The sequence below is a fragment of the Heterocephalus glaber genome, unplaced genomic scaffold, assembly GCF_053883595.1.
Source record: "Heterocephalus glaber isolate CG9 unplaced genomic scaffold, H.glaber_assembly_v1.0 deba00001689, whole genome shotgun sequence".
Classification (NCBI taxonomy): Eukaryota; Metazoa; Chordata; class Mammalia; order Rodentia; family Bathyergidae; genus Heterocephalus; species Heterocephalus glaber.
The window spans coordinates 10,325,618-10,344,371 of record NW_028258414.1 but is presented as its reverse complement, the minus strand read 5'-3'; the positions used below and the strand labels follow the sequence as shown (position 1 = coordinate 10,344,371).

General features: G+C 35.7%; 1 protein-coding gene across 6 annotated transcripts in view; it reads right to left on the bottom strand.

The window, feature by feature from the left end:
* Pias1 (protein inhibitor of activated STAT 1) overlaps positions 1-18,754 on the bottom strand; it is a 144,096-nt gene that overhangs the window by 52,140 nt on the left and 73,202 nt on the right. The gene's annotated exons all lie outside the window — the stretch shown is intronic.

Below are 18,754 nucleotides of genomic sequence, written 5' to 3'. Positions count from 1 at the left end.
CAAATTAAACTATTTAAACTGTACTTTTCTAGAACAAAATGATCCTTAAGAGTTATTATCAAGGAATTCCTGTCCTGAGTGCCACTCAGGATATATGCTGAAAATGCACTGCCAGGTTGGCGCTTCACATCTTTGGGGCGGGGGTGGGGGGGTGGAGAGGGTACTGGAGATCAAACTCAGGACCTTGCACTTGAGAGGCAGGCAGTAGCACCACTGAGCTAAATCCCCAGCCCTACTTCACATCTTTATTGTGAATTGCGATTTAAGACATCAACTTGGCAATGGCCAATCACTAAGGACCAGAATGCGGAAAAACAAACATTTTCTTTGCTATGTTAATAGCTCCTTTGCTTCTTAGAGGATATTTCTCCATAAAAATTTTAGTTCAGTAGGCTCAGCCTAACTTAAAACTTTGGTTCCACTCTAAAACAGTGCTAAATAATAATTTCCCCAAGTACAAAAATTCTTATTATTCTCAAGGCAAAACTTCAGATTCATTTTAGAACCTAAAGACTACATTAAGTTTGGACGCACAGAGATTTAGCAAAGAAGATTATGGCTAAAATAACGAGGTTGTCTCTTGTGTCACACATATAATAACCTCTATTTACATCTGCTTTATATAGAGATTGTAATGCTTGTGGGTTTGCTCTCTTTTTTTTTTTTTTAAACACTTTTCACACTGTGGTTTCAGGCTTAACTGAGGCTACAAATGCCAGAGACTTTGTAATTGAGTTTAGACAGTCTACCTAGAAAACCTTTCTGGGGCTGGGATGGAGTTTAGTGGTAGGGTGTTAAGTGTAGCATTCCTGAGGCCCTGGGTTTGATCCCCAGCACCACAAAAATAAAATGAGTGAATATTTTTCTAAATTGAATGAAGCTAAATAATTCAGAATAATCACAGAATCTTCGTACTGAAAAGAATCTTATGAAATCACTCGAAACAATAAACTTACAATGTTGGTGGTGTACATCTCAGTGAGTATATAAGAGACAACTCATAGAGATATAGGAAAAAGTATGTACTCACTTATAAAGCAGTAAAGTTAGGATTTTGCATAAAATCTAATTTCTAAAAAAAACCTAAATATTTTATGTATAATTTTAATCTTTTAAAATTTCTATTTCCTATGTTTTATAATATACATATTAATAAAGGGTAATTCCTCTGAACCTCAGTTTCATCATCTGAAAAGGGTGCTGAATCCTCTATATGGTATATGCTCAAGTATTTTGCTGAGAGGTGTATGCAATCAATGAGGTTTGCAGACCACTAATTTAGAGCCCAATATTCCTTTCAACCTTTCTATCTGTTCTGTTTAACCCCTATGAGTGATGGAGGAGGAGTTGCCATTTCTTTGTCAGGCAGGAGGATGACTGGTGGTGAACAGTTTAATTGCAAGGAGGCTTACAGACCAACGAAGAATAGCAAAACATAGAGATTACAGACTTGGTTTCTTAACTGTTTTACCATGTGTTTGTGATATGACTGTGAGTCAGTTTTCTCTGACATTTATACATAATTTACACACACACACACACACACACACCCCCATAGGGTTATTTTTGAGGAATATAAGCAAAGTAACATAATTAAAACAACCAACAATTCCCTTTTCTGCTCCCTTTCCTACTTGCGCCCTTAAAGTGAATCAACTTCTACCCACTGGTGCCATACACCACTGTACTAAACTCTCTGTCCAGTGACAGCTATTCTTCAAATATCTGAAGACAGCATTAATGTCCCTCTCCAACTCTCTTCCCACTGTATTTCAGGCTGAAATCTCCAGCCCTATCTTCTCCTCTAGACATTCCCAGGTTGTCACATACTTACCAAGGTGAAAACAAGAATTGCACACACTTTGTCATACATTATCTGTTTATTTGTTCAAATTACACTCACTGTCTGCACTGTTGCATCCCCACAGAAGTATACCTCCAGTGCAACTGACATTACTCTTCCACTCAATGAAATACGAGGGAAGTCTACCACTTCTAGCAGAATTTTAAGAGCTATCTTGTGGCTTTGCCACCTTTCTTTCCGCTTTCATATCAGAGCAGAGAACATACATCAGAGTCACAGCCATCTGCAGCTAATAAGTGATACAAGGGAGAAACCTTAATTGTTAGTTACTGAGATTTTATTTGCTTGTAAGTTGATTATTCCAGATGTAACATGAAGCGAACATTATGTTTACTACTAGCTACTATCAAGTTATTATTAATCTACCCAACAGTCATGAGGAAAAGGTATAAACTCCCTTTTCACGTAAAGAAGCTGAGATTCAGATTAAGTACTAGAGCCAAGGTTATATACTTGTAAGAACAACAACCAGAATTGGTTGTCCCCCATTTCCAAAGCCCATGATTTTCTCATACCATAGGTCTATTAGCCACCCTGATCTGTGTTTATACCAACACAGCTCACCATTAAACTGGATCACAGAAACTACAAAAACAATTACCTATTATCCCTTCATCACAACCACTTATCATTTTTATGTATTTTCTTCCAGTCAACATCAAATTTGTATATACAATTTCAAACCTCATTTTAAAAATTATCCATATCACATTATTCAACTGCAATTTCCATTAACATACTTTTAATTATTGTACTATATTCCAGCAGGAGACACATGCAAATCTGAATTATTTCTCCGTATGAATCATTTAGGTTGTTTCTAATTTTTCACTGTTTGAAACAACTCTGTGAACATCTTTGGGTTTATATGTTTGTTTTTGGAAACAGAAGGGGGCTGGCTAATTTCTTTGGATCAATTCCGAGTTGTGAGATTCCAGAGTCAAAAAGTATGGTGATTTTTATGAATCTTGACACATAACAAGAGTGCTTTTCAAATGGTTGTTTTATATATAAGACCATTAGCAATGTATACATTTCCTTATGGTACCTTACTCTAGCCAGCATGAGAGTTGTTGCTAATTTAATGAGGGGTTCCTCATAATTCCTTCATACTTTGTGTTTACATTTTTTCATGTTTGTTGTTATTGAGCTTCCTATTTAATTATTCAGTCTTGGTCTATGTCCGTGTATATGTTTGCATAAGAATTTCATATTTAAGACTATTTAAACAAAGAAATTTGCCTCAAATATTTTCACCAATCTGCTACATTTTTTTTCATTTTGGCTATATTTTTGGATGACATAAAATTTTACATAGTCTACACTCAATCAACTCCTTTACAAATTCTTCTATTAATCCTAAACTCGGTTAAACTTCTTTGTTTTGTAGTGCTGGGAATCAAACCCAGGGGCTTCATGCATGAAAGCAAGCACTCTACCACTGGTTCCACACTCCCAGCCCAGTTAATCTTCTTAAATTTAAACAGTACACAATTAAATTCTTTGGTTTGTTGTTTTTTAATGTCATTATTAAACCCATCTGGGATTTATTTTAGTATATATTTTTAAAATCTAAATTTGTTACTCCAAATTGCTTACAGCTCTATTAACACTATTTGTTAAATAATCCTTCCTTCTCTATGGATATGTATACTTCTTTGATCATATATAATTAGACCCTTATACCCAACATGTTTCATTTCTGGATCATTTTCTCATTGGTCTTTTTTGTATTAGTGCTAGCACTCTTGTTTTTAATTTTATAGCTTCACCATACAGTATTTTAGCATCTGATCACTAGGTTATTCTTCAACCATTCTTTTTTCAGAACTATAACTTGTGTTCAAACATGTATTCATCTAAATAAATTTCCAAATCTGTTATAATCTTTTTTTTGGGGGGGGGTACCGGGGATCAAACTTGGGTCCCTGTGCTTGAGCAGCAGGCGTTGAAACCACTGAGCTAAATCCCCGGCCCAATCTGTTATAATCTTTAAAGTTCAATGGTGTTTTAAGTAGAATTACAGTAACCCTATGAATTATTTTCAGAGTGGATACCTTCATATCATTAATCTTCCTTATCCCTCAGTACTGTACTGGTGTCCACTTGTTCATATCCTCAAAGCTTTATTTCCATCCACACAGCCCCCATTAATATCACTCTCATGCATAATAACTACTACTAGGAGGGTGCCTGAATAAGCATTCATAAATTGAAATTCTCTCCAACCAAAACGAATGAAGAGGATTTCTAGGTATTGATGCTGGAGTAATCACTCCAAGATATATCAATAAAGTGACAGACAAGATAAAGACAAATACAGTATGCTACCTTTTAAGAAAGGACATAACATAAAATTATTGGTTGGTTGGTTTGTTTTAGAAAAACGAAAACAAGAATACACATAAAATTAATTAAAAATGGTTACCTGTGGGAGGCAGAGAATAGGACAGGGAATAGGGAGAAAAGTTAGATTTTTTGAATAAATTTTTAAATATAAATTTAGTTAATTTTTGCTTTTAATTCAAATTCAGAAGATGAAATTAAGCAAAATAGTATCCCCAACTTTTTAAAAAAATTTATGTTTTTGATATTTTGGTTGTTATTCAAAGTGCTTATTATATTATACTGGCTTCTGTGTTTTTTTAAAGCTCTACTCCTCCACTCACCTTGAACTTAAAAGATACTTAAGTTTTATACAAAAGAATTCCTAAGCATTTGTAGGTAAGCTTTCCCTTAACTGCAAGTAAAGAAAATTTCACTTTTTTTCTAAAATTTATGCCTCTAGTTCTAATTCATGTCTTAACTGCAAAGTCCAGAACTCTGAAAAGAAAGTTTGTAGACTCAGTGTTATAGGCATGGTTTTTCGCCCCAAAATTTAATGTACCTTTAAATACTGTAGTTTTTTGTTTGGTTTTTGAGACAGTCTCATGTAGTTCAGGTTGGCCTTGAACTCACTATATAGCCCAGGCTGGTCTTAAACTCTTGGCGATCCTCCCACCTCAGCCTCCCAAGTGCTTGGATTACAGGTGTGCACCACCATGCCCAGCTAAAAATATTGTAGCTTTTTAATAATCACCTGAAATGCTGCTTTAAAATATACACATATGAGCTGGGCATGGTGGCGCATGCCTAAAAAGCGGGGGGTGGGGGGCTGAAACAGGATAGCCAAGAGTTCCAAGCTAGGCCAGGCTACATAGTGAGTTTGAGGCCAGCCTGAACTACATAGCGAGACACTGTTTCAAACCCTCCCCTCCCCAAAAGAGAATATATACATACATATACATATATAAATACATATACATATATATACACATACATACATACACACAAGCTTATCCTGAATAAGAATGATTCTGATGCATACCTACATGCAAAACACCAGATAAATAGAATCAAGAATAAAAATCAATGATCTCCATAGATGCAGAAGGCTTTGTCAAAACCCAACATCCCTTCATGATAAAAAACACTGATGAAAATAGGTACAGAAGGAGCGTACCTCAAACTGATTTTTAAAAAGCCACATATGACAAGCCCACAGCCAACATATTGAATAGGGAAAAATGATGTATTTCCTCAAAAATCAGTAACAAGACAAAACTGTCCATTCTCACCATTCCTGTTCAATATAGTGCTTAAAAACTTAGAGTAATTAGCCAAGAGAAAGAACTAAAAGGCATATTAACTGGAAAGCAAGAAGTCAAATATCCCTGTTTGCAGATATGATTCTTTACATAGAAGATCCAAAAAGATTCCATATGGAGACTTATAAATCTGATAAGCAAGTTCAGCAAAACAGCAGGATACTGACTCAACAAACAAAAATCAACAGCATTCCTATATACCAATAATATACCCAACAAAAAAGAAATCAAGGAAGCAATTCCTTTCTCAATAGCTTCAAAAAAATTAAAATACCTAGGAATCAACCTAAGCATGGAGGTGAAAGCCCTGTATAATCAAAATTACAGAACTCTGAAAAAAGAAATTGAAGAGGGCATTAGAAAACGGAAAACCATCCCTTGTTCTTGGATCAGCATAATTAATATTGTTAAAATGGCCATACTGGGCCGGGGATTTAGCTCAGTGGTTTTGCCACCTGCTGCACAAGTGTAAGGATCCGAGTTCGATCCTCAGTACGAAAAAAAAAAAAAAAAAAAAAAAAGAATGATAAAAATGGCCATATTATCAATGGGGATCTTTAGATTTAAAGCCATTCCTATCAAGGTACCAATAACATTCTTCACAGAACTAGATAAAACCACCTTAAAATTCATGTGGAACCAACAAAGGCCCAGAATAGCCAAAGCAATCCTGAGGAAACAAGGGAAAAGTGGGAGTCATCATCAGAATGCCAGATTTCAAGTTATACTACGAAGATACACTAAAAAAAACCAACATGGTATTGGGACAAACACAGACATGTACACCAATGAAACAGACACATAAACAACCCCATGCACTTATGGACCCCTTACTTTTTGACAAAGAGGCCAAAAACAGACACTGGAGAAAAAAAATGCCCCTTTGACAAATGGTGCTGGGAAAACTGGATATCAACATACAGAAGACTAAAACTAGATTCCTATCTTTCATTCCATACTAAAATCAAAATGGATCAGACATAGATATAAAAACAGAAACTTTGAAACTCCTGGAAGAAGATAAAGTCATAGGCACAAGCAAACTCTTGAACAGGTATTAGTAGCACAGGAAATAACAAGAAGAATCAACAAACTGGATAACACCAAATCAAAAAACTTCTGCACAGCAAAATAAATAATCAACAGAATGAAAAGACCACCTACAGAATAGGGAAAAAAAGTTTTGCCAGCTACTATATAATTCAAAAAAATTACCCTATGACCTAACAAAAAATAGGCAAATGGGAGGTCCTGAGTTTGATCTCCAGAACACAAAAAAAAGGAAATGAACCAAATATGTAGTCACTTCTCAAAAGAAGTACAAATGGCCAATTTGTACTTGAGGAAATGTTCAACATCTTTAGCCTAATGGGAAATGCAAATCAAAACAATTCTGAGATTCCATCTTACCCTAGTCAGAATGGCTATCATCACGAACACAAAAACCAACAACAAATGATGAGAAAAATTAGTAGTGGGATACCTAAAAAAACTAAAAATAAAAATTCAGGAATATCCTGGTACATTTCTGAAAGAGTTAAAGAGATCATACTATAGTAATACATGCATACACATGTTTATAGCAGCACAATTCAAAATAGTTAAGCTTTGGAAATAGCCTAGATGCCAGAACAGATGGCTGAATAAAGAAAATAAGTCATATATACACAATAGAGTATTACTCAGCTGTAAAGAAGAATAAAATCATGCCATGCGCTGGAAAACAGATGGAACTTAAGAGCATAATGTTAAGCAAAATAAGTTAGACATGGATAGTTAAATATTGCATGGTTTCTTTTGTATGAAAAATCTAAAATATAAATAAAAAAATAAAGGAGAGATGGTAGAAAATAAGAAGGCAGACTTTTGGAGATGGATAAGGATATTGAGGTAGGGGGACAGAAAGGAGAGGGGAGATAAAGGGATAAAAATGATCAAGATAGATTATATGCATGTACCAATTCCCCAAAATGAACAGTATTCTACATTACAAACAGGTGCTAATAAAAGGAGGGAGGAGCGGAGTGTCAAAGTTAGGGTTCAAACGGGCCGGGCATGTTGGTACAGGTACACCTGTAATCTCAGCACTGGAGGCTGAGGCAGAAAGATCACTTGAGTTTGAGGCCAGCCCTGGGATACATAGTGAGTTCAAGGCCAGCTTGGACTACATAGTGAGACCCTGTCTCAAACAAACAAACAAAAAACCAAAGCAACCAACAAATAAACAAAAAGTTAGGGGGTAGGCGATTTAGCTCAGTGGTTTTGCCGCCTGCCTCACAAGTGCAAGGTCCCAAGTTCTATGCCCCGTATCAAAACAAAAAAAAAGTTAGGGCTCAAATTTAGGGCTAGGGTTTTGAGCTCAAACTTAGGGCTAGGGTTTTGAGCTCAGTGGTACAGCCTATGCTTCACACGTGCAAGGGTCTGCGTTAAGATACCCAGTGTTGCAAAAACCAACAAAACAAAAAGTAATGTGTAGGTTTGTACTAATCAATAAATACTACAAATACTCATTACGATGTTAAAGAACATTTTTTCTATTGGAAATGGGCCCTGAATTTTATGAAACTTTATAGTTTCAATGCGAACTCTAAACTAATGCATTCTTCGAGGGAGACTACTGGCTTTACACCCAGATTCCACAATTCAGTGACTGTATGATCTTGGGCAAAGTGTCCTCTGCACTCCTATTTCCTCATATGAAACACTGCCTTAGAGTGACCTTGGGATTATTGTATGATTATTAATTAAATAAAATATAAAAACAGGTAAAACAGTGCATACCCGATAAACAATAAATGTTAGAAAGATTAATATATTTCCCAATACTGACCAACTGCCTAGAAATTCTGGTAACAAACTTATTCCTTCAATATTCTAATAAGTTCTATTGGTTAATATTTTTTAAAGAACACAACTATATTCAAAAGTGAAACTGAATAATAGCTGCTTTTACTTTGTTACATTTATTTATTTATCTGGTTTTCTTCTTTGGCTGGCTTGCTTCTTTCTTTTTTTAAATTTTCATTAAGTTTACTGGTACATTTTAGGTGTAAAATGCAGTTACATTCATCTTTGGGATCTTGTACCTTTACATGATGTATCTTAGTTCTTATTTTTTCCCCATTTCCCTGTCTTCCCTTCAACCCCTCCACCCTTCCCTATTTAGAGACTTTGTTTCCATTTTTTCCTTTTCTCATATTTTTCCCCCCTTCTTTCCTTTAGTATAGTTAATTACTTGCTCCTGAACATTTATTTAGTGCATTACTGGGGTATGAACTCAGGGCATTCATACTGAGGTATGTCCCCAGTCTGTTTGTCTATGTGGGTGGGTGAGTAGGTATGTATGTATGTATGTATGTATTTATTTTTCAATTTTGAGATAGGGTGTTAAGTTGTTAAAATTGCCCAGGCTGGGCTTTCACTTGTAATCCCCCTGCCTCAGCCTCTCCCTGAGTGTTGGAATTACACACACGCACTACTATACCCATTTTATATAGAACCAAACCCAAACCCTCTCTAGTTCCCCGTCACTAGTCCCTGCCTGACCTGAAGCACTGTTTTGAGAACAGAATGTTAATTTGGAAACTTGTTCATATTGGGGGGAGGGGTGTGGTGGGACAGAAAAGACAAAGATTATGCAGATTTTTTTGAAACTCCCCATACTGAAAAACCTATCAGTAATACCCACAGTAATAAGAGAAAACTTTGCAACTATAAAATAATTAACTAGGTATTGCTATAAAAAGAAATACACAGGGCCAGGGATTTAGCTCAGTGGTTTTGCCGCCTGCTGTGCAAGCTCAAGAACCCGAGTTCCATCCCCAGTACCAAAACCAAAACAAAAGAAATACACAGAGTACAGATGTAGACACAAAAAAAAGCTCTTGGAACATAAAAGTACAGTAGCAGAAAGAAAAGCTCAACAGGCTGGAAAATAAAGTAAGGCAAAAGACAAGGAGAAAGAACTAGATAGAAGTAGAAGGTTGTTCTGGGACTAGGCATTCCAAGAACAAAGGAAGTGAAGGAAATAATAAAAATAATTCAAGAAAATTTCCCAAGAGTTAAAGAACAAGTTTCCAGTTTACCATTATATTCCCAATACAATGGTTAAACCCAAATGACAGTAAGATTTCAGAACATTATTCTATAAAAAAAAAAAGGTAATGGAAAAATCAATGCCTTCAAATATATTTCACTGTGAATTCTACATCCAGCCATACTATGAAGTAAAATATGAAAACAATTAAACATTTTCAGACAAAGACTCAAAAAATTTAACTACCATACAGCTTTTACCAGTGAAAGTAGTAGGGAACATGTTACACTAAAGAGAAAGAAAACCAAACAACAGAATGAAAGCACAAAAAATAGGAAATCAACACAGGAACATGACAAAACAATGTCCAAGATGGCAGTGAAAGAAAACTTCATGATGACAGTTATGAAATAGCTTTGGCAAGAGTTCAAAAGTTTCAGGGAGTCATATTCTCTCTCTCAAGGGGCATGGCATACGTGGGTAACAGGGTCCCACTATATAGTCCACCCTGGGCTTAAATATATAATTGCCATCCTCCTGCTTCACCTTCCCAGAGTGCTGGGATTATAGTGTGCACCACCATGCATGGCTGAGGGAATTCTTTTAATACAATTACCTTATGTATGTGAATTTAGATACTGTCTTAGGAGGAAATTTACACAAATGGCAAAAAAGTTTAGATGCTGAAAGATGAGTATGCAGCAAAACTGACCATTATAAAAAACAAAGAAAATAAGTTATTTAAGAAAAGGAAAAGTTTACTATCCAGCTACAAAGAGCATATATATGGTCAACATGGTCATTAAAAAGTAGTAATGAGATGACAAAAATACAAAATAATCAAGAGAGAGACAGAATGTATAATATGGTAGGGGTGATATATAAATGAAATCCTTATTTTCAAAGTGGGAAACTGGAAATCAAAAATACAAGAATCTGCAACACAGCCGGGGATTTAGCTCAGTTGTTTCGCCGCCTGCTGCATAAGCGCAAGGACCCGAGTTCGATCCCCGGTACCCCAAAAAAAAAATCTGCAACACAAGCACATTATTAAAAGCCAAAAAATGTCAAAATGGCTGCCCTTAAAGAAGATAGGAGAGAATAATAAAATGTGTGTCAACTCCTTAAACAAAATCTAGTTGATCCCTTCAACCATGCTCATTTATAACTTCAAATTAAAAAACAAAACAAAACTAAGAAACAGAAGTCACAACCATACGAAATGGATTAAAAAATAAGAAAACTGCTGCATGTCCACAAGACACAGATGTGATCTTCCTAACTTCTGGCTTGCCTTAATACAAAATGTTTTTCTGGGCCAGGAATTTAGCTTAGTGGTTCCGCCACCTGCCTCGCAAGTGCAAGGACCCGAGTTCAATCCCCGGTACCAAAAAAAAAAAGTTTTTCTTCTTCACATGGTATAGCTATATCGGTAACTGAAGAACACAAGAATTAACCTGATTCAAATTCTCTTAAATTCTGGGTTTTTTCATTTCAAAATGGAAATAACTTTTATCACTATCCAAAAAGAATATACAAATACAAAATTCAGATAATATAGAAATAGACATTGACATGCATACTCTTTCAGCTCTTTTTCTATGCCCACATGCATATGTACACAGAGATATAGAAAGAGAGTCATATATCACTTAAAACAGGAGTACATTCTGAGAAATGTATCATCAGGCAATTTAGTAGTTATACAAACATCACAGAGTATACTTACATAAATTAAGTGTCTACAATCTCACTAGAAGATATAATTTTATGGTTCTACCATCAGAGACAGACAGTATTCAGTAGTCAACAACCAAAACAATACTATGCAGCCAGCACATGATTCTATGTTTTTAGCTAACAAAAATTGGTTTAATCATGTTTACAACTTTGTCACTGTTTTAGCTTAAAATATGTGTGGATATATGTAAATACAGATCAACGTCACCATTTACAATGAAACACAGTAGTAATGAAGGTTTATCTAATTTATTTTAATAAATTCATCAAAAATACAAATTATCCAAGCTTCCTCTTATAAATAAGATTTCTGTAAGTATTACAGATTATACTTAATTGGGTGCTACTCCTGCAAGTTCATCTGGATACATTTCTAGAACTGGTCCTGAGTTATTTGGTTCCTATAGTGCACACTTACTTCTCTGTATTAACATTTGGAAAGATGCTTTCTATAAAAGGTGCTTTTTAGCTTCTATCATGTTTATTCTTTACTATCTTTGAAATGATTTCTAAAATAGATTATATGCCAAGACATATAGACAAAAAAATGAGGTTAAATAGCAGCTGAAATTTTAGTATCAAATCACCAAGAAAATAAACTCCTAACACTGATTTCAGGTAGTTATAATATTATGTAAAAAATGTGTAGAATTAGAATACTACACAAAAAGCTCTTAGGTTAGAAACGTAATTTAACTTACTTTCTAAAAAAGTTTTTGGGCTTTTCAATCTTTGTAAGTTTTTTTGTTTTTTTTTTTTTGAGACAAGGTCTTGCTGTGCAGTCTAGGCTGGCCTCAAACTCCTGGCCATACTCCTCCCTCAGCCTCCCAAGTGCTGGAATTACAGACATACGCCACCATGTCCGGCTTATAAATTCTTAAGAATGAAAATAGGACCAGGGATTTAGCCCAGTGGCACCATGCCTGCTTCACAAGCACAAGGTCCTGAGTTTGATCCCCAGTATCAAAAAAACAAAACAAAAAGGAATGAAAATAAAATTCTACTTCTTTGGGGTTCCTCTAGTTGGCTTACTCAGATGGGTAAGAAACTGAATGAAAGAGGACCAGTGCAAACAGCACGTTGCTGAGTTTTGGAAAAACAATGACTATTAATCTTCCAATGAGAGTATGTTGGGTATAAGCATAGTACTAATCATATCACACCTTTGATTTTCATTCAAATTAAGCTAGCAGCATATCATTTTTTTCTACAAAGCCAACCAAAACAAAATGATTAAGAGAAACAGATTTATAGTGTTTGGAACCACTGTGAAAGGATTTTTTTTATTGTTGTTTCCAAGTAGCATCTCACTAGTTTCTTGGATTTCATTTCACTTCACAACTCAGGTAAATATGGGCCTCAGGTAAATAGGGGCCAGGTACACATGCTAGACAAGCACTCTACCACTAAGCTATGTCTCCAGCCCCTTTTCAATTTATTTTGAGACGGAATCTCCCTAAGTGGCCCAAGTTGGGCTTGAGCTTGCAATCCTCCTGCCTCAGGTTCCCAAGTAAGAAACTGATAATTTAAGGCAAAAATAATAACACGCTGTGAAATTTAAACCCTATCTCAAAATAAAAAAATAAAAAGACCTGAGGATGTAGCTCAGCACTCCTTGGGTTTAATCCCCAGTGGCAGGAAAAAAAAAATTATACCAGAATAAAATGTATTACAAGAACAGCACAAAGAGCAGGAGGGTGGAAATGGGACATATTGCTTATCAGTATACATGTGAAGAGGTAAAATGTGACTTAAAGACAGACTGTGACGAACTAGAGATAGAGATGTATGCTCCAAGCCCTAAAGCATACATTAAAATAACACAACAGTTACAGTTAAAAATAATCAGCTGAAGAGAAGGCATATAAATAAAAGAGAAACAGATAAAGAACAAATGGGACTTAAAGAAAACAAATACCAATATGGTGGATTTAAAAACCAACCATATCAATGGCATCAAGTAACCCAATTAAAAGGCTTGATACTATTAGACTGGTAGATACCATCAGATATTGTGTGAAGAGATGCCAACTACAACTTGTCTATAGAAAATTCACTTTACATACAGAAATACAAATAGGTTAAAAATAAAAGGATGGAAAAGATATGCTATAATAACAAGAACGGATAAGATTATACCATGACCAAAACAAAGTTGAAGTGAAAATCTACTTGCAAGCAGATTCAGAGCAGAAAATATTACCAGAGATACAGTCCCTTATAATGGTAAAGGGGTTAAGAGACCATATCAATCTCAACTATCTCTGCACCAATAACAGTTTCCAAATACATTAAGTAAAAACTGATAGAACTTTAATGAAAGGACAGACAAACCCACAATTATTTCAACATCTTTCTCTCACTAGGTGACAGAACAACTAGGTAGGAAATCAGTAAATTTATATACATTTGTCCAAACTCAAAGGTCATCAAGCTGGATGTGATGGTACATGCCTGTAATCTCAACACTCTGGGAGGATGAGACAGGAGGATCACAAGTCCAAGCCCAGCCTGGGCAACTTAGGAAGACCCTATCTCAAAGTATAAATTTAAATTAATTAATTAATTAATTAATTTTTTAAAAGGCAGGCCTGGGGTTATAGCTCAATGCAAAGGTTCTGAGTACCCCCCGCCCAAGGACCTAATACCAGCAATAAATCTGAAGAATGGACTTTGGGTACTAATGCTGTGTCAATGTAGATTATCCACTGTAGTAATCTATCACTCTCTCCTGGGTGACACTGACAGCAGGGAATCTGTTGGGTTGGGGGTGTGTGTGGAAAAATCTCTGCTGTAAAACTAAAACTGCTCTAAGAAACAAAGTTGCTTTTTAAAAAAACATTAATTTACAACAGTATCCCTTCAAATTGAAATACCTGAGATAAATTTGACCAAAAAAAAGAAAAAAAAATGACAAAAACTGCTGAGAGAAATTGAGGACCCAAACAAATGAAGAGATATACAGTGTTCATAAATCAGAAAACTCAAGTTCGCTAAGATTTCCATACTGATCTATAAATTCAGTAAATTCAAATCAATATCCTACCAAAGTTTTTTGGTAGAAATTGATAAGATGCTACTAAAATTCATATGAAAACAGAAAAGACCTAGAGGAGCCAAAACAACTTTGCAAAAGAACAAAACTAGAAGGCTAACACTAGTTGATTTTAAGACTTATTATATCTTACACAACAACTGAGATGGTTTGATGCTGGTATCAAGACAGAATAAATCAAGCAACCAAAACGGAGAATCTGAAAATAGATCTACACATATATGAACAACTGACTTCTAACAAAGGTACAAAGGAAATTTAGTGAAAAATGACCAGTCTTTTCAATCAATGGTGCTGGAATTCCTGGATACTTATATGCTGAAGGATAAAAAGGCTTCAATTCATACAGTATGCCATATGTAAAAATTAAAGGAGGTTGTAAATGACTTCATGGAAAATAAAATTCCAGGAATTATTCCTTCCAATACAGAAACTACAGTAGTAAGCTGGAAAAAAACGATCAAAATCAACTGTTTCAGAACTCTAGAACCTGATCAGACACAGTAATCAAGGGCATGCTGGATGAAGGGAAATAATGCTAAAATTTTTTTTAATTTTATTTATTTATTTTATGGGGGGGGGGTGTTTACCAGGGATCAAACTCGGGTCCTTGCACTTGCAAGGCAGTCGGTGGAACCACTGAGCTAAATGCCCGACCTCAATAATGCTAAAATTAGAGAAGAGTGCTGGGCGAGTGATTTAGCAAGAAGCCTCCACTCTCTACCCCACTGAGGCTGCTGGAACCACTGCCTCAAGTCCTAGAGCAGCGGACTATACAGCACGGGCACCAAAAACCTTGCACTCCAAAGATGGGGTTGTGCATTTTCCCTGGTTAGGAAATTCTCTCAGACACCAGAGCAGAATCCTACCTGTCTTTTGAGGCTCCTTCCAGCAGTGACAGCTTCCCCAGCATCTGCTAGAAGATCTAAAAATAAGTATATACTTCTTTTTCTTTTTTTTTTTAATACTAAAGGAGGAGCCAGGCATGGTGGTACACACCTGTAATCCCAGCACCTGGGAGGCTGAGGCAGGAGGATCACTATGAGTTTGAGGCCAGCCTGGGATACAGAGTGAGCTCATGGCTGGTCTGAACTACATAGTGAGACCATGTCTCAAAATCAAATAAACAATCAACAACAACAAAACAAACAAATAAATTTTAAAAATCTAAAGGAAATCTCAGTTGGGTCATAGGTGGACCAGAAATAATGGAAGAGAAGATTCACAGGCCAGAAAACAAGACATACAAGCATCACAAAAATACTATGGAAAAGCCACTATACAAGTGATAGCTTCAGCCCTAGACAAGTAACAAAAGCAATTCCTGAGGAAGAATAATCTGATTTCCAGATTTAGCACATTATAATACTCAACACACAGTTTTCAACAAAAATCTGTAAGGATAGACATATAAGCCCATGGAATAGAACTGAGACCTCAGATGTAAATCCTCCTATCCAGAGTCAGCTGACTTTTGAAAAGCATACTAAGACTGCTCAATAGGAGAGAGATCTTTTCAACAAATGGTTCTGGGACAGCTGAATATTCAGAAACAAAAGAATAAAGTTGGACCCTTTTCATTACTCACAAATATTAACTCATAAGTCAAAGATTAAATTTAAAAGTTAAAATATAAAAACCACAGAAGAAAGCATAGGGATCAATCCTCATTAATTTATAATTTGGCAACAGTCTCTTAAATAGAACACCAAAAGCTCAGGCAAAAAAAAAAAAAAAAATCACACTATTAAATTTGAAAGCTCAAAGGAAAGAAAGGAAAAGAAAAATTATGAGAAAAGAAAAAAATGGAAACAAATGTAAATAGGGAAGGGTGGAGGGGGTGGAGAGTGCTCAGGTAATGGGGAAAAAATAAGAACCAAGATGCATCATGTACAGGTACAAGCACCCAATGATAAATGTAAATGTACTGTATACCTAAAATATAGCAATAAAAGAACTGAAGTAAAAAAATAAATAAATAAAATAAAATTCAAAGCTCAGTGGTGCCGCCACCTGCCTCACAAGTGCAAGGTCCAGAGTTCGATCCCCAGTACCCAGCTCCCCCCTCAAAAACTGAAAGCTTTTCTACAAAGGATACTACAAGAGTGAAAAGATAACCTAAGAATAGGAGAAAATATCTATAATCATATACTACTGTACCTGATATGAATTAATATCCAGCATATATGAAGAACTCCTATAAAAAGATGATCCAATTTTTAAATGGGCAAAGGACTTGAACAGACGTTCCTCCAGGGTGTATACAAAGTCCAATAAACACATGAAAAGAGTTTCAACATCATTACTCATTATGTAAATACACATCCAAACCTCACTGAGATACCACTTCACAACTATTACAATGGCTATGATAAAGCCTAGAAAATAACAAGTGTAGGTATGTGCAGAAATTGGAATCCCTATACATTCCTAACAGAAAAGCAAAATCGGTATTACTACTGAAACAGTTTGCTGATTGCTCAAAAAATTAAACCCAATCATTGTACAATATAGCAATAATCCTAGGTGTATACGTCTAAAAAAAAAGTGAAAGACACAAAACAGATGCTTGTATGCTTATGTTTACAGGAGCTTTATTCATAATATACAAAAGATAGAAAAAACACAAGGGTCCATCAACAGATGAATGGATGAACAAACAAAAGTGGTAGATATCACTTATTTTTCCATAAAAAGGAACCAAGTTCTGGATACATGGTACAACATGCATGAACCTTGAAAATACTATGCTAAATGAAACAAGGCAGATACAAAAAAGATAAATATATTATTCTACTTATATGGAATACTTAAACGGGCAAATTCTTAGACACAAAGATTACTATTTCTAGGGGCTGGTCAGGGAAGGAAGCATGGGGAATTATTGCTCAATAACTCAGGTACAAAATTATAATTTGCAGTGATTTAAAATTTTTGGAAACTGTTGTACAATATTGTGAATTTAATTAATACCACTGAATTTTGGCACTTAATAACGCCAGTTAGAAATTGTGAAATGAGGGCTGGGGGGTACAGCACAGTGGCTAGCATGCTCAAGGTGAGAGGGAGGAGGGAAGGGAGGAAGAAAAGAAACATTTATTTATGTTACATATATTTTACCACAATATAAAAATTAATGCAACAGGCACCGGGGATTTAGCTCAGTGGCACCGCACCTGCATTGCAAGTGCAAGGTCCTGAGTTCAATCCTGTTACCAAAAAAATTAATGCAACAGGTCACAGACCTAAAGGTAAAACCTAAAACTATAAAACTTGCAAATGAATATATGAAAAAAGCTGGGCATGGTGGTAAATGCTTATAAACTCAACACTTGGGAGGCTGAGGTAGGAGGATCAATGTGAGATTGAGGCCACCCTGGGCTACATAGTGAGTTCAAGGACAGCCTGAACTACATAGCAAGACCTTGTCTTAAAAAAACAAAAATAAAGCAAACAAACAAAAATATGGCCTATCATGTGCCTGGATTTGACCCCTAGCACCATTTTTTAAAAAAGAGGCTAATACAAAATGGCAAAGAGGGATATGGAGCAGGGGAACAGGCAATACACTCCAAGAAAACTTGCACCAGTATTTAAGGCTCATGTCAAGGAAGAAATAGCCAGATATCTAAAGATAAAGCATGGAGAAATGGTGTCCTTGATACCAGGGGAGGACAGACAGTGTTAAAGACTGCAGAGGTCAGTTAAGACAAGAATTGGGGGGGTAGGGATTTAGCTCAGTGGCACTGCACCTGTCTCTCAAGCACAAGGTCCCAAGTTCAATCCCTGGTACCGAAAAAAAGACAAGAACTGAGTTTCATAACAAGTCTTAGCTGGAGCTGTGTCAGCGTCTGGTAGAGTCAGAAGACAGAATGTAACAAGTTAAGGTATGAATGATGTACCATGTTATCGACTTTAACCCACAAATATAAGATGTTTAGTTGTTCTAACTAAAATAGGAGACTGTACTAGTTTCAGGTTTGTAAATTAATTACCACACTGTTTTGAATAACTGTTACCCATTCTTGAGGTCCCAGAGTTCTACAGTATACAGTAATATGAAATTCTGCCAAGAGAGGAGTTTGAATAGATTAAGTCCCCGACTTACAAATGAGTTCCATTCTGGAAGAACATAAGTTAGATTCATTTGCAATCTGACAAAGTGAGTCTTACAGAGTGCACCTGTGAATCTTATACAGTACACCTGTGAAAGTTCACAACTTGAATGTTCACAAGTCAAGGGCTTGCTGTACTGGCTGTTTGGGGGCTATGAGATGAGCAACCCACCACTAATACTTCAGCATTTTGATGTAATCTGAGTGTTGTGCACTTGTTTTCAGTAGCTCTCGTTTAGGGTAAAGAAAGAAGTCACTCAAATTTTCATTTTATACTATAGGACATTTTAGGGAAAG